We start from the raw sequence: 15,475 nt of genomic DNA, 5'->3' as shown, positions 1-15,475 counted from the left end.
TGTTATATTATCTGAAGGTCTCGGACGGGTAGTTATATTATCTGAAGGTCTCGGATGGGTAGTTATATTGTGTGAAGGTCTCGGACGGGTAGTTATTTTGTGTGAGGGTCTCGGACGGGTAGTTACATTGTCAGAAGGTCTCGGACGGGTAGTTATATTGTGTGAAGGTCTCGGACGGGTTGTTATATTGTCTGAAGGTCTCGGACGGGTAGTTATGTTATCTGAAGGTGTCGGACGGGTAGTTATGTTATCTGAAGATCTCGGACGGGTAGTTATATTGTCTGAATGTCTCGGACGGGTAGTTATATTGCCTGAAGGTCTCGGACGGGTAGTTTTATTATCTAAGGTCTCGGATGGGTAGTTATATTGTGTGAAGGTCTCGGACGGGTAGTTATATTATCTAAGGTCTCGGACGGGTAGTTATATTGTCTGAAGGTCTCGGACGGGTAGTTATATTGTCTGAAGGTCTCGGACGGGTAGTTATATTATCTGAAGGTCTCGGACGGGTAGTTATATTGTCTGAAGGTCTCGGACGGGTAGTTATATTATCTAAGGTCTCGGACGGGTAGTTATATTGTTTGAAGGTCTCGGACGGGTAGTTATATTGTCTGAAGGTCTCGGACGGGTAGTTATATTATCTAAGGTCTCTGACGGGTAGTTATATTATCTAAGGTCTCGGACGGGTAGTTATATTGTCTTAGGTCTCGGACGGGTAGTTATATTGTCTGAAGGTCTCGGACGGGTAGTTATATTGTCTGAAGGTCTCGGACGGGTAGTTATATTGTCAGAAGGTCTCGGACGGGTAGTTATATTGTCTAAGGTCTCGGACGGGTAGTTATATTGTCTGAAGGTCTCGGACGGGTAGTTATATTGTCTGAAGGTTTCGGACGGGTAGTTATATTATCTAAGGTCTCGGACGGGTAGTGATATTGTGTGAAGGTCTCGGACGGGTAGTTACATTGTCAGAAGGTCTCGGACGGGTAGTTATATTGTGTGAAGGTCTCGGACGGGTTCTTATATTGTCTGAATGTCTCGGACGGGTAGTTACATTGTCAGAAGGTCTCGGACGGGTAGTTATATTATCTAAGGTCTCGGACGGGTAGTTATATTATCTGAAGGTCTCGGACGGGTAGTTATATTATCTGAAGGTCTCGGACGGGTAGTAATATTATCTGAAGGTCTCGGACGGGTAGTTATATTATCTAAGGTCTCGGACGGGTAGTTATATTATCTGAAGGTGTCGGACGGGTAGTTATATTGTCTGAAGGTCTCGGACGGGTAGTTATATTATCTGAATGTCTCGGACGGGTAGTTATATTATTTGAAGGTCTCGGACGGGTAGTTATATTATCTGAAGGTCTCGGACGGGTTGTTATATTGTCTGAATGTCTCGGACGGGTAATTACATTGTCAGAAGGTCTCGGACGGGTAGTTACATTGTCAGAAGGTCTCGGACGGGTAGTTATATTATCTAAGGTCTCGGACGGGTAGTTATATTGTCTAAGGTCTCGGACGGGTAGTTATATTGTCTGAATGTCTCGGACGGGTAGCTATATTATCTGAAGGTCTCGGACGGGTAGTTATATTGTGTGAAGGTCTCGGACGGGTAGTTATATTATCTAAGGTCTCGGACGGGTAGTTATATTATCTGAATGTCTCGGACGGGTAGTTATATTATCTAAGGTCTCGGACGGGTAGTTATATTGTCTGAAGGTCTCGGACGGGAAGTTATATTATCTGAAGGTGTCGGACGGGTAGTTATATTGTGTGAAGGTCTCGGACGGGTAGTTATATTATCTGAAGGTCTCGGACGGGTAGTTATATTGTCTGAATGTCTCGGACGAGTAGTTATATTGTCTGAATGTCTCGGACGGGTAGTTATATTGTCTGAAGGTCTCGGACGGGTTGTTATATTGTCTGAAGGTCTCGGACGGGTAGTTATATTATCTAAGGTCTCGGACGGGTAGTTACATTGTCAGAAGGTCTCGGACGGGTAGTTATATTATCTAAGGTCTCGGACGAGTAGTTATATTATCTAAGGTCTCGGACGGGTAGTTATATTGTGTGAAGGTCTCGGACGAGTAGTTATATTGTCTGAAGGTCTCGGACGGGTAGTTATATTGTTTGAAGGTCTCGGACGGGTAGTTATATTATCTAAGGTCTCGGACGGGTAGTTATATTGTTTGAAGGTCTCGGACGGGTAGTTATATTGTCTGAAGGTCTCGGACGGGTAGTTATATTATCTAAGGTCTCTGACGGGTAGTTATATTATCTAAGGTCTCGGACGGGTAGTTGTATTGTCTTAGGTCTCGGACGGGTAGTTATATTGTGTGAAGGTCTCGGACGGGTAGTTATATTGTGTGAAGGTCTCGGACGGGTAGTTATATTATCGGAAGGTCTCGGACGGGTAGTTACATTGTCTGAAGGTCTCGGACGGGTAGTTATATTGTCTAAGGTCTCGGACGGGTAGTTATATTGTCTGAAGGTCTCGGACGGGTAGTTATATTGTCTGAAGGTTTCGGACGGGTAGTTATATTATCTAAGGTCTCGGACGGGTAGTTATATTGTGTGAAGGTCTCGGACGGGTAGTTACATTGTCAGAAGGTCTCGGACGGGTAGTTATATTGTGTGAAGGTCTCGGACGGGTTGTTATATTGTCTGAATGTCTCGGACGGGTAGTTACATTGTCAGAAGGTCTCGGACGGGTAGTTATATTATCTAAGGTCTCGGACGGGTAGTTATATTATCTGAAGGTCACGGACGGGTAGTTATATTATCTGAAGGTCTCGGACGGGTAGTAATATTATCTGAAGGTCTCGGACGGGTAGTTATATTATCTAAGGTCTCGGACGGGTAGTTATATTATCTGAAGGTGTCGGACGGGTAGTTATATTGTCTGAAGGTCTCGGACGGGTAGTTATATTATCTGAATGTCTCGGACGGGTAGTTATATTATTTGAAGGTCTCGGACGGGTAGTTATATTATCTGAAGGTCTCGGACGGGTTGTTATATTGTCTGAATGTCTCGGACGGGTAGTTACATTGTCAGAAGGTCTCGGACGGGTAGTTACATTGTCAGAAGGTCTCGGACGGGTAGTTATATTATCTAAGGTCTCGGACGGGTAGTTATATTATCTAAGGTCTCGGACGGGTAGTTATATTGTCTAAGGTCTCGGACGGGTAGTTATATTGTCTGAATGTCTCGGACGGGTAGTTATATTATCTAAGGTCTCGGACGGGTAGTTATATTATCTGAAGGTCTCGGACGGGTAGTTATATTATCTAAGGTCTCGGACGGGTAGTTATATTGTCTGAAGGTCTCGGACGGGTAGTTATATTGTCTGAATGTCTCGGACGGGTAGTTATATTATCTGAATGTCTCGGACGGGTAGTTATATTATCTAAAGTCTCGGACGGGTAGTTATATTATCTAAAGTCTCGGACGGGTAGTTATAGTATCTGAAGGTCTCGGACGGGTAGTTATATTATCTGAAGGTCTCGGACGGGTAGTTATATTGTGTGAAGGTCTCGGACGGGTAGTTATATTGTCTGAAGGTCTCGGACGGGTAGTTATATTATTTGAAGGTCTCGGACGGGTAGTTATATTATCTGAAGGTCTCGGACGGGTAGTTATATTGTGTGAAGGTCTCGGACGGGTAGTTATATTATCTGAAGGTCTCGGACGGGTAGTTATATTATCTGAAGGTCTCGGACGGGTAATTATATTATCTAAAGTCTCGGACGGGTAGTTATATTATCTGAATGTCTCGGACGGGTAGTTATATTGTCTGAAGGTCTCGGACGGGTAGTTATATTATCTAAGGTCTCGGACGGGTAGTTGTATTATCTTAATGTCTCGGACGGGTAGTTGTATTATTTGAAGGTCTCGGACGGGTAGTTGTATTATTTGAAGGTCTCGGACGGGTAGTTATATTATTTGAAGGTCTCGGACGGGTAGTTGTATTATTTGAAGGTCTCGGACGAGTAGTTATATTGTGTGAAGGTCTCGGACGGGTAGTTATATTATCTGAAGGTCTCGGACGGGTAGTTATCTTGTCTGAATGTCTCGGACGGGTAGTTATATTATCTAAGGTCTCGGACGGGTAGTTATATTATCTAAGGTCTCGGACGGGTAGTTGTATCATCTTAATGTCTCGGGCGGGTAGTTATATTATGTGAAGGTCTCGGACGGGTAGTTGTATTATCTAAGGTCTCGGACGGGTAGTTGTATTATCTTAATGTCGCGGACGGGTAGTTGTATTATCTTAATGTCTCGGACGGGTAGTTATATTATCTAAGGTCTCGGACGGGTAGTTATATTATCTAAGGTCTCGGACGGGTAGTTATATTGTCTGAAGGTCTCGGACGGGTAGTTATATTGTGTGAAGGTCTCGGACGGGTAGTTATATTATCTGAAGGTCTCGGACGGGTAGTTACATTGTCTGAAGGTCTCGGACGGGTAGTTATATTGTCTAAGGTCTCGGACGGGTAGTTATATTGTCTGAAGGTCTCGGACGGGTAGTTATATTGTCTGAAGGTTTCGGACGGGTAGTTATATTATCTAAGGTCTCGGACGGGTAGTTATATTGTGTGAAGGTCTCGGACGGGTAGTTACATTGTCAGAAGGTCTCGGACGGGTAGTTATATTGTGTGAAGGTCTCGGACGGGTTGTTATATTGTCTGAATGTCTCGGACGGGTAGTTACATTGTCAGAAGGTCTCGGACGGGTAGTTATATTATCTAAGGTCTCGGACGGGTAGTTATATTATCTGAAAGTCACGGACGGGTAGTTATATTATCTGAAGGTCTCGGACGGGTAGTAATATTATCTGAAGGTCTCGGACGGGTAGTTATATTATCTAAGGTCTCGGACGGGTAGTTATATTATCTGAAGGTGTCGGACGGGTAGTTATATTGTCTGAAGGTCTCGGACGGGTAGTTATATTATCTGAATGTCTCGGACGGGTAGTTATATTATTTGAAGGTCTCGGACGGGTAGTTATATTATCTGAAGGTCTCGGACGGGTTGTTATATTGTCTGAATGTCTCGGACGGGTAGTTACATTGTCAGAAGGTCTCGGACGGGTAGTTACATTGTCAGAAGGTCTCGGACGGGTAGTTATATTATCTAAGGTCTCGGACGGGTAGTTATATTATCTAAGGTCTCGGACGGGTAGTTATATTGTCTAAGGTCTCGGACGGGTAGTTATATTGTCTGAATGTCTCGGACGGGTAGTTATATTATCTAAGGTCTCGGACGGGTAGTTATATTATCTGAAGGTCTCGGACGGGTAGTTATATTATCTAAGGTCTCGGACGGGTAGTTATATTGTCTGAAGGTCTCGGACGGGTAGTTATATTGTCTGAATGTCTCGGACGGGTAGTTATATTATCTGAATGTCTCGGACGGGTAGTTATATTATCTAAAGTCTCGGACGGGTAGTTATATTATCTAAAGTCTCGGACGGGTAGTTATAGTATCTGAAGGTCTCGGACGGGTAGTTATATTATCTGAAGGTCTCGGACGGGTAGTTATATTGTGTGAAGGTCTCGGACGGGTAGTTATATTATCTAAAGTCTCGGACGGGTAGTTATATTATCTGAAGGTCTCGGACGGGTAGTTATATTATCTGAAGGTCTCGGACGGGTAGTTATATTGTGTGAAGGTCTCGGACGGGTAGTTATATTGTCTGAAGGTCTCGGACGGGTAGTTATATTATTTGAAGGTCTCGGACGGGTAGTTATATTATCTGAAGGTCTCGGACGGGTAGTTATATTGTGTGAAGGTCTCGGACGGGTAGTTATATTATCTGAAGGTCTCGGACGGGTAGTTATATTATCTGAAGGTCTCGGACGGGTAATTATATTATCTAAAGTCTCGGACGGGTAGTTATATTATCTGAATGTCTCGGACGGGTAGTTATATTGTCTGAAGGTCTCGGACGGGTAGTTATATTATCTAAGGTCTCGGACGGGTAGTTGTATTATCTTAATGTCTCGGACGGGTAGTTGTATTATTTGAAGGTCTCGGACGGGTAGTTGTATTATTTGAAGGTCTCGGACGGGTAGTTATATTATTTGAAGGTCTCGGACGGGTAGTTGTATTATTTGAAGGTCTCAGACGAGTAGTTATATTGTGTGAAGGTCTCGGACGGGTAGTTATATTATCTGAAGGTCTCGGACGGGTAGTTATCTTGTCTGAATGTCTCGGACGGGTAGTTATATTATCTAAGGTCTCGGACGGGTAGTTATATTATCTAAGGTCTCGGACGGGTAGTTGTATTATCTTAATGTCTCGGGCGGGTAGTTATATTATGTGAAGGTCTCGGACGGGTAGTTGTATTATCTTAATGTCTCGGACGGGTAGTTGTATTATCTTAATGTCTCGGACGGGTAGTTATATTATCTAAGGTCTCGGACGGGTAGTTATATTATCTAAGGTCTCGGACGGGTAGTTATATTGTCTGAAGGTCTCGGACGGGTAGTTATATTATCTAAGGTCTCGGACGGGTAGTTGTATTATCTTAATGTCTCGGACGGGTAGTTGTATTATCTTAATGTCTCGGACGGGTAGTTATATTATCTAAGGTCTCGGACGGGTAGTTATATTATCTAAGGTCTCGGACGGGTAGTTATATTGTCTGAAGGTCTCGGACGGGTAGTTATATTATCTAATGTCTCGGACGGGTAGTTGTATTATCTTAATGTCTCGGACGGGTAGTTGTATTATCTTAATGTCTCGGGCGGGTAGTTATATTATGTGAAGGTCTCGGACGGGTAGTTATATTGTGTGAAGGTCTCGGACGGGTAGTTATATTGTGTGAAGGTCTCGGACGGGTAGTTATATTATCTGAAGGTCTCGGACGGGTAGTTATATTGTCTGAAGGTCTCGGACGGGTAGTTATATTGTCTGAAGGTCTCGGACGGGTAGTTATATTGTCTGAAGGTCTCGGACGGGTAGTTATATTGTCTGAAGGTCTCGGACGGGTAGTTATATTGTCTGAAGGTCTCGGACGGGTAGTTATATTGTCTGAAGGTCTCGGACGGGTAGTTATATTGTCAGAAGGTCTCGGACAGGGTCAAATCGTCAAATATGGATGGTCTGTTTTGCTTGCCATATAGAGATGAGGACTCAGCGTAATGGATAGGATGTATTTTACATCAGGAGAGCCCATTACACAGGTTCACTTCTGTCAGTAGTTAACAATGTTATCAAGGTTAGTAACAACACCAATAACCAAATAAAATATTAGGGGTGTATGTTCACCAAACATTTGTTTATTGCGGGCGGATACTTCAGTTTAAGGTATTTTTACTTTTAAAATCGTGTTTAACTACTCTACAACCATAGTCGTTCAGTCCACCTATATTATATAGCGATAGTTTCGTATGAAAATGGTTTTTGCTTGGCGTTTAAATGATCATTATGTTTATGGAGACCAGCGATTGCCAACATATCTAAAATACTTTCGGAAACTTGTTTAAATCCCTCCATTGAATACAAACATTATAATAATAAAGTACCAGGTATGTCTCGTATGATTCAAGAAATTCTTCGAAACATAACATTATTTTCTTAATAACTATATATTTTGATAACGTATCATACTGCTGGTAGGAAAATAAGTGTCCACACGTTCTATCGACATGTCTTTGGGGATATGTTTGTTTCAGCAGTCTTTTATTAGGAATCTCAATGATGATCAAAGCGGACCAACATTAGTCCTATAAAACAGGATCCCCTTATCCTTTAGAATCGAGACACATTGATAGTCATTGTCATTAATCAAGTAACAAGAATTTCATCTACTTATAATACCGTAATGTGTTCTTCAAAACTATTTTTAATAATGTTTTTATTATACTGTATATCTAGTGTTTCACTTGCACTAATTCTAACAGATATATTGTTAATATGGAAAAGTGGCACAATTAAAAGAAAACACACCCAGAACAACATATGCAGGAATTCCATTGAAAGTTTTTTTTTTTTTTTTAATCAGAGCGAAGGAGTCCCTCCAGTTTCCCTCGGTGGTGTACATAGTGAAAAATACTAACGGTCCGAATTTAATGGAAGAAACCTTTTCGAAAACATAGTTTTCTGCTCTTTATAATCCACGTATAATGTCAATATGTCTCCCTGATATAGTTATACTAATGATAATAGTGTGACGATACTGATATAGTTATACTAATGATAATAGTGTGACGATACTGATATAGTTATACTAAGGATAATAGTGTTAATATACTGATATAGTTATACTAATGATAATAGTGTGACGATACTGATATAGTTATACTAAGGATAATAGTGTTAATATACTGATATAGTTATACTAATGATAATAGTGTTAATATACTGATATAGTTATACTAATGATAATAGTGTTAATATACTGATATAGTTATACTAATGATAATAGTGTTAATATACTGATATAGTTATACTAATGATAATAGTGTGACGATACTGATATAGTTATACTAATGATAATAGTGTGATGATACTGATATAGTTATACTAATGATAATAGTGTTAATATACTGATATAGTTATACTAAGGATGATAGTGTTGATATACTGATATAGTTATACTAAGGATGATAGTGTTAATATGCTGATATAGTTATACTAATGATAATAGTGTTAATATACTGATATAGTTATACTAAGGATGATAGTGTTAATATACTGATATAGGTATACTAATGATAATAGTGTTAATATACTGATATAGTTATAATAATGATAATAGAGTGACGATACTGATATAGTTATACTAAGGATGATAGTGTTAATATACTGATATAGTTATACTAAGGATAATAGTGTTAATATACTGATATAGTTATACTAAGGATAATAGTGTTAATATACTGATATAGTTATACTAAGGATGATAGTGTTAATATGCTGATATAGTTATACTAAGGAAAATAGTGTTAATATACTGATATAGTTATACTAAGGATAATAGTGTTAATATACTGATATAGTTATACTAAGGATGATAGTGTTAATATAAATAGTGTTAATATACTGATATAGTTATACTAATGATGATAGTGTTAATATACTGATATAGTTATACTAAGGAAAATAGTGTTAATATACTGATATAGTTATACTAAGGATAATAGTGTTAATATACTGATATAGTTATACTAAGGATGATAGTGTTAATATACTGATATAGTTATAATAATGATAATAGTGTTAATATACTGATATAGTTATACTAAGGATAATAGTGTGACGATACTGATATAGTTATACTAATGATAATAGTGTTAATATACTGATATAGTTATACTAATGATAATAGTGTTAATATACTGATATAGTTATACTAAGGATAATAGTGTTAATATACTGATATAGTTATACTAAGGATAATAGTGTTAATATACTGATATAGTTATACTAATGATAATAGTGTTAATATACTGATATAGTTATACTAAGGATAATAGTGTTAATATACTAATATAGTTATACTGATGATCATAGTGTTAATATACTGATATAGTTATACTAATGATAATAGTGTTAATATACTGATATAGTTATACTAAGGATGATAGTGTTAATATGCTGATATAGTTATACTAATGATAATAGTGTTAATATACTGATATAGTTATACTAAGGATGATAGTGTTAATATACTGATATAGTTATACTAATGATAATAGTGTTAATATACTGATATAGTTATACTTATGATAATAGTGTTAATATACGGATATAGTTATACTAATGATGATAGTGTTAATATACTGATATAGTTATACTAATGATAATAGTGTTAATATACTGATATAGTTATACTAATAATAATAGTGTTAATATACTGATATAGTTATACTAATGATAATAGTGTTAATATACTGATATAGTTATACTTATGATAATAGTGTTAATATACTGATATAGTTATACTTATGATTATAGTGTTAATATACGGATATAGTTATACTAATGATGATAGTGTTAATATACTGATATAGTTATACTAATGATAATAGTGTTAATATACTGATATAGTTATACTAAGGATAATAGTGTTAATATACTGATATAGTTATACTGATGATAATAGTGTGATGATACTGATATAGTTATACTAAGGATAATAGTGTTAATATACTGATATAGTTATACTAATGATAATAGTGTTAATATACTGATATAGTTATACTAATGATAATAGTGTTAATATACTGATATAGTTATACTAAGGATAATAGTGTTAATATGCTGATATAGTTATACTAATGATAATAGTGTTAATATACTGATATAGTTATACTTATGATAATAGTGTTAATATACGGATATAGTTATACTAATGATGATAGTGTTAATATACTGATATAGTTATACTAATGATAATAGTGTTAATATACGGATATAGTTATACTAATGATGATAGTGTTAATATACTGATATAGTTATACTAATGATAATAGTGTTAATATACTGATATAGTTATACTAAGGATGATAGTGTTAATATACTGATATAGTTATACTAATGATAATAGTGTTAATATACTGATATAGTTATACTAAGGATACTAGTGTTAATATACTGATATAGTTATACTAATGATAATAGTGTTAATATAAATAGTGTTAATATACTGATATAGTTATACTAATGATAATAGTGTGACGATACTGATATAGTTATACTAATGATAATAGTGTTAATATAAATAGTGTTAATATACTGATATAGTTATACTAAGGATAATAGTGTTAATATACTGATATAGTTATACTAAGGATGATAGTGTTAATATACTGATATAGTTATACTAAGGATAATAGTGTTAATATACTGATATAGTTATAATAATGATAATAGTGTGACGATACTGATATAGTTATACTAAGGATAATAGTGTTAATATACTGATATAGTTATACTAAGGATAATAGTGTTAATATACTGATATAGTTATACTAAGGATACTAGTGTTAATATACTGATATAGTTATACTAATGATAATAGTGTGACGATACTGATATAGTTATACTAAGGATAATAGTGTTAATATAAATAGTGTTAATATACTGATATAGTTATACTAGTGATAATAGTGTGACGATACTGATATAGTTATACTAAGGATAATAGTGTTAATATACTGATATAGTTATGCTAATGATAATAGTGTTAATATACTGATATAGTTATACTAAGGATAATAGTGTTAATATACTGATATAGTTATACTAATTATATTAGTGTTAATATAAATAGTGTTAATATACTGATATAGTTATACTAATGATAATAGTGTTAATATACTGATATAGTTATAATAATGATAATAGAGTGACGATACTGATATAGTTATACTAATGATAATAGTGTTAATATACTAATATAGTTATACTAATGATAATAGTGTTAATATACTGATATAGTTATACTAATGATAATAGAGTGACGATACTGATATAGTTATAATAATGATAATAGTGTTAATATACTGATATAGTTATACTAAGGATAATAGTGTTAATATACTGATATAGTTATAATAAGGATAATAGTGTTAATATACTGATATAGTTATACTAAGGATAATAGTGTTAATATACTGATATAGTTATACTAAGGATGATAGTGTTAATATACTGATATAGTTATACTAAGGATAATAGTGTTAATATACTGATATAGTTATACTAATGATAATAGTGTTAATATACTGATATAGTTATACTAAGGATAATAGTGTTAATATACTGATATAGTTATACTAATGATAATAGTGTTAATATAAATAGTGTTAATATACTGATATAGTTATACTAATGATAATAGTGTTAATATAAATAGTGTTAATATACTGATATAGTTATACTAAGGATGATAGTGTTAATATACTGATATAGTTATACTAATGATAATAGTGTTAATATACTGATATAGTTATACTAAGGATGATAGTGTTAATATACTGATATAGTTATAATAATGATAATAGTGTTAATATACTGATATAGTTATACTAAGGATAATAGTGTGACGATACTGATATAGTTATACTAATGATAATAGTGTTAATATACTGATATAGTTATAATAATGATAATAGAGTGACGATACTGATATAGTTATACTAATGATAATAGTGTTAATATACTAATATAGTTATACTAATGATAATAGTGTTAATATACTGATATAGTTATACTAATGATAATAGTGTGACGATACTGATATAGTTATAATAATGATAATAGAGTGACGATACTGATATAGTTATAATAATGATAATAGAGTTAATATACTGATATAGTTATACTAAGGATAATAGTGTTAATATACTGATATAGTTATACTGATGATAATAGTGTTAATATACTGATATAGTTATACTAATGATAATAGTGTTAATATACTGATATAGTTATACTAATGATAATAATGTTAATATACTGATATAGTTATACTAAGGATAATAGTGTGACGATACTGATATAGTTATACTGATGATAATAGTGTTAATATACTGATATAGTTATAATAATGATAATAGTGTTAATATACTGATATAGTTATACTAATGATAATAGTGTTAATATACTGATATAGTTATAATAATGATAATAGTGTTAATATACTGATATAGTTATAATAATGATAATAGTGTTAATATACTGATATAGTTATACTAAGGATAATACTATGACGATACTACCTTGGTTAAGTCAAGTCAATGATGAAACATTGTAAAGAAAGGTTTAATGTTTTGCTCTCTCAGTTTACGTGATTAATCGGCATTCTGAAAGATTATCTTCTAGAAACTTGATTCGATAAGAATTCAGAGAAAATTATCGATACTATCATTCGACAAGAAATAGCGATATGAATCCACCAAATCACAGGTGTCAATATTGGTTACGAATTGTACGAATTACTGTGCGAAACCATGTGTGTCTTATGGTAAACGATATAAGGAACCATGAGGAGTTTTTCAATTGTGGCCGATACTGCAACGTGTCCAAGAGGATGTCAGGCTATGATAGCCAGATTTCTGACTGTTCCGTACCTTTTCAGAACTCTATCTAATGACTTTAAAGCTATCGTCGGCGTGAAATTATAACTCCTGTGGTCAGTTTAGAGATATTGGCGTGAATATCCCCCGTCAATATAAAATTAGATCGCTTAAATAAGATTAATATTAATATTCCACCAATATATTTACGCATTTATTTTCTTCACTTGAGAGAGTATATTACCGAAATGAGTATTTTATAAATTATGTTTAAAGACATAATATGCAAGTAGAATGAATGTGAAAAAAATGAATGACGTATTTGTAATATATTAACATGTTTTGCCTAATATACATATTCATATAGCATAATATACATATTTATATGGCATAATTTACATATTTATATGGCATAATATACATATTTATATGGCATAATTTACATATTTATATGGCATAATATACATATTTATATGGCATAATTTACATACATGTATTTGTTAAAGAACACTGCTCAATATTGAATGAACAGAAACGACTACTATAGGATATAGGGATATATCATCAGTCACTGTTTACTCTTATTGCGTCATGCAGTTCTAGAGGATGCCATTTGCATGAATGTTTAAAGGCTTGTTTGATATCCTACATGTTCTAGTACTTTATTTATGAGTAGCCATAACATAATAGTTTTTGTTACACCATAGACAGTCTAGCTTTCTAAGATAATGTCTTAACAAGACATAAATTTATATATGCATTTTAACGCGTTAAAAATATATCTTGGTCAAGCTACCAATTTTATCACAGAAATTCTATCGATTTTCTCCACATCATGGTCAGCATGAAAACTCTAATCACGTTCACCTAGAACTAGGTATTAAACTGACTCAGAGCGTTTAAGTCATCTATCGCCAATTATGTTTTTTTTCTAGTTCACCTAAGAACTAGGTAAATGATATCAGTAATCGATGCATTATACTTAAAATCTTCAGTGAAGACATAAAATGAAAGTACAGTGTGTGCAATTTCTACATAGAAAAGATACTACTATAAGTATGAAAATTGGTTGCATGTGAAAGTGGTATCAAAAGTCTATTGTAAAACGAAAATAAAAATCTCTCATAATCCGTAATCGGTTTTGATATAGTACTATGTAAAATGCTACAAATTTACAAATAAATACGAGTCTACGTAAAGATCACACATAGACATTTTCCACTGAACGAACCGCATGACTCCTCTAATACTTTATCCATGATCCCGGATGTTGTTTAACCTCAATCAACCCACGCACGCAAAAGGGATGTAAGTAAGCAGATGTTAGGGGTTCGAGTACTTATGTATGATGTCACTTCTCTATCAATGAAGGTCATTGGGACATGTTATCATAAGAAAGCAGATGCTTCCTCTCATTGAACCAAGGAATTGTAATAAATCTTATCACAAATCCCATTTCAGTGCTTGTTTCTATGAAGGTTCGTCCTCTATACGCGAGATAAACATATATCCAATCGGCGATAAAAAGTTTTTTGTTTTTCTGTTTGATTGGTTGTTCGTTTGTTTGTTTGTTTTTTGTTGTTTTTTTATAATGTTACAGTGTATGTTATGTATACAGTAATGTTGGGGACACCATACAGCTGTTTCGTCCTTCTACGACTCATCAGTAATGTTAGCGACACCATACAGCTGTTTCGTCCTTTAAGGACTCACCAGTAATGTTAGGGACACCATACAGCTGTTTCTACAGCTGAAATCTATTGATGATATAAATAAAAACCTCAATGAGGATGCCAAGTCAGTTTCATCATGGTGTGATGTTAACAAAATGTGTATTAATCCTGACCAAACCAAAGCTATGCTTGCTTCTACCTCACAGAGGAAATGTAAATTAAAAGGTGAACTATCTGTCATCAACAATGTAAATATAGAAAATGTAAAACACGAAAAGCTGTTAGGAGAATCAGTTGATGATTGTATGTCTTGGGATTACCAGTTCTCAAATGTATGTAGAAAAATCTCATGTCAAATTTTTCAAATGAAAAAGATAAGACCATTTTAAGCCAGACTTCCAGTATTACGATTTTTTATTTTTAACTGTTTTATCAATCCTCATATTGACTACTGTGCTACTGTCTGGGGCAATAGTACAAAAAAGAATATTGTTAAGTTGGAGCGTCTTCAGAAGAGAGCAGCCAGAATTATTTTAAATTGTGACTTTTTAACTCCATCTAATGACATGTTTAAATTACTAAAATGGCTGCCTTTTAGAAAAAGGATTTATATAGTCAGTCTGTTTTATGTACAAGATACATGTACTTAACGACCTAGCTCCACAAAATTTAAATTGTTTTACTAGCATATCTGATGTCCATTGTAGGTCTACCAGATTCTCAACCACAAATGTTTTTTACTTACCATCTCACAATACAAATACTTTCAAAAAGTCTTT

This window comes from Pecten maximus, chromosome 4 (genome assembly GCF_902652985.1).
Source record: "Pecten maximus chromosome 4, xPecMax1.1, whole genome shotgun sequence".
In the NCBI taxonomy this organism is placed as follows: domain Eukaryota; kingdom Metazoa; phylum Mollusca; class Bivalvia; order Pectinida; family Pectinidae; genus Pecten; species Pecten maximus.
The sequence above is the reverse complement of the archived record's forward strand: the minus strand, read 5'-3'. Positions refer to the sequence as shown.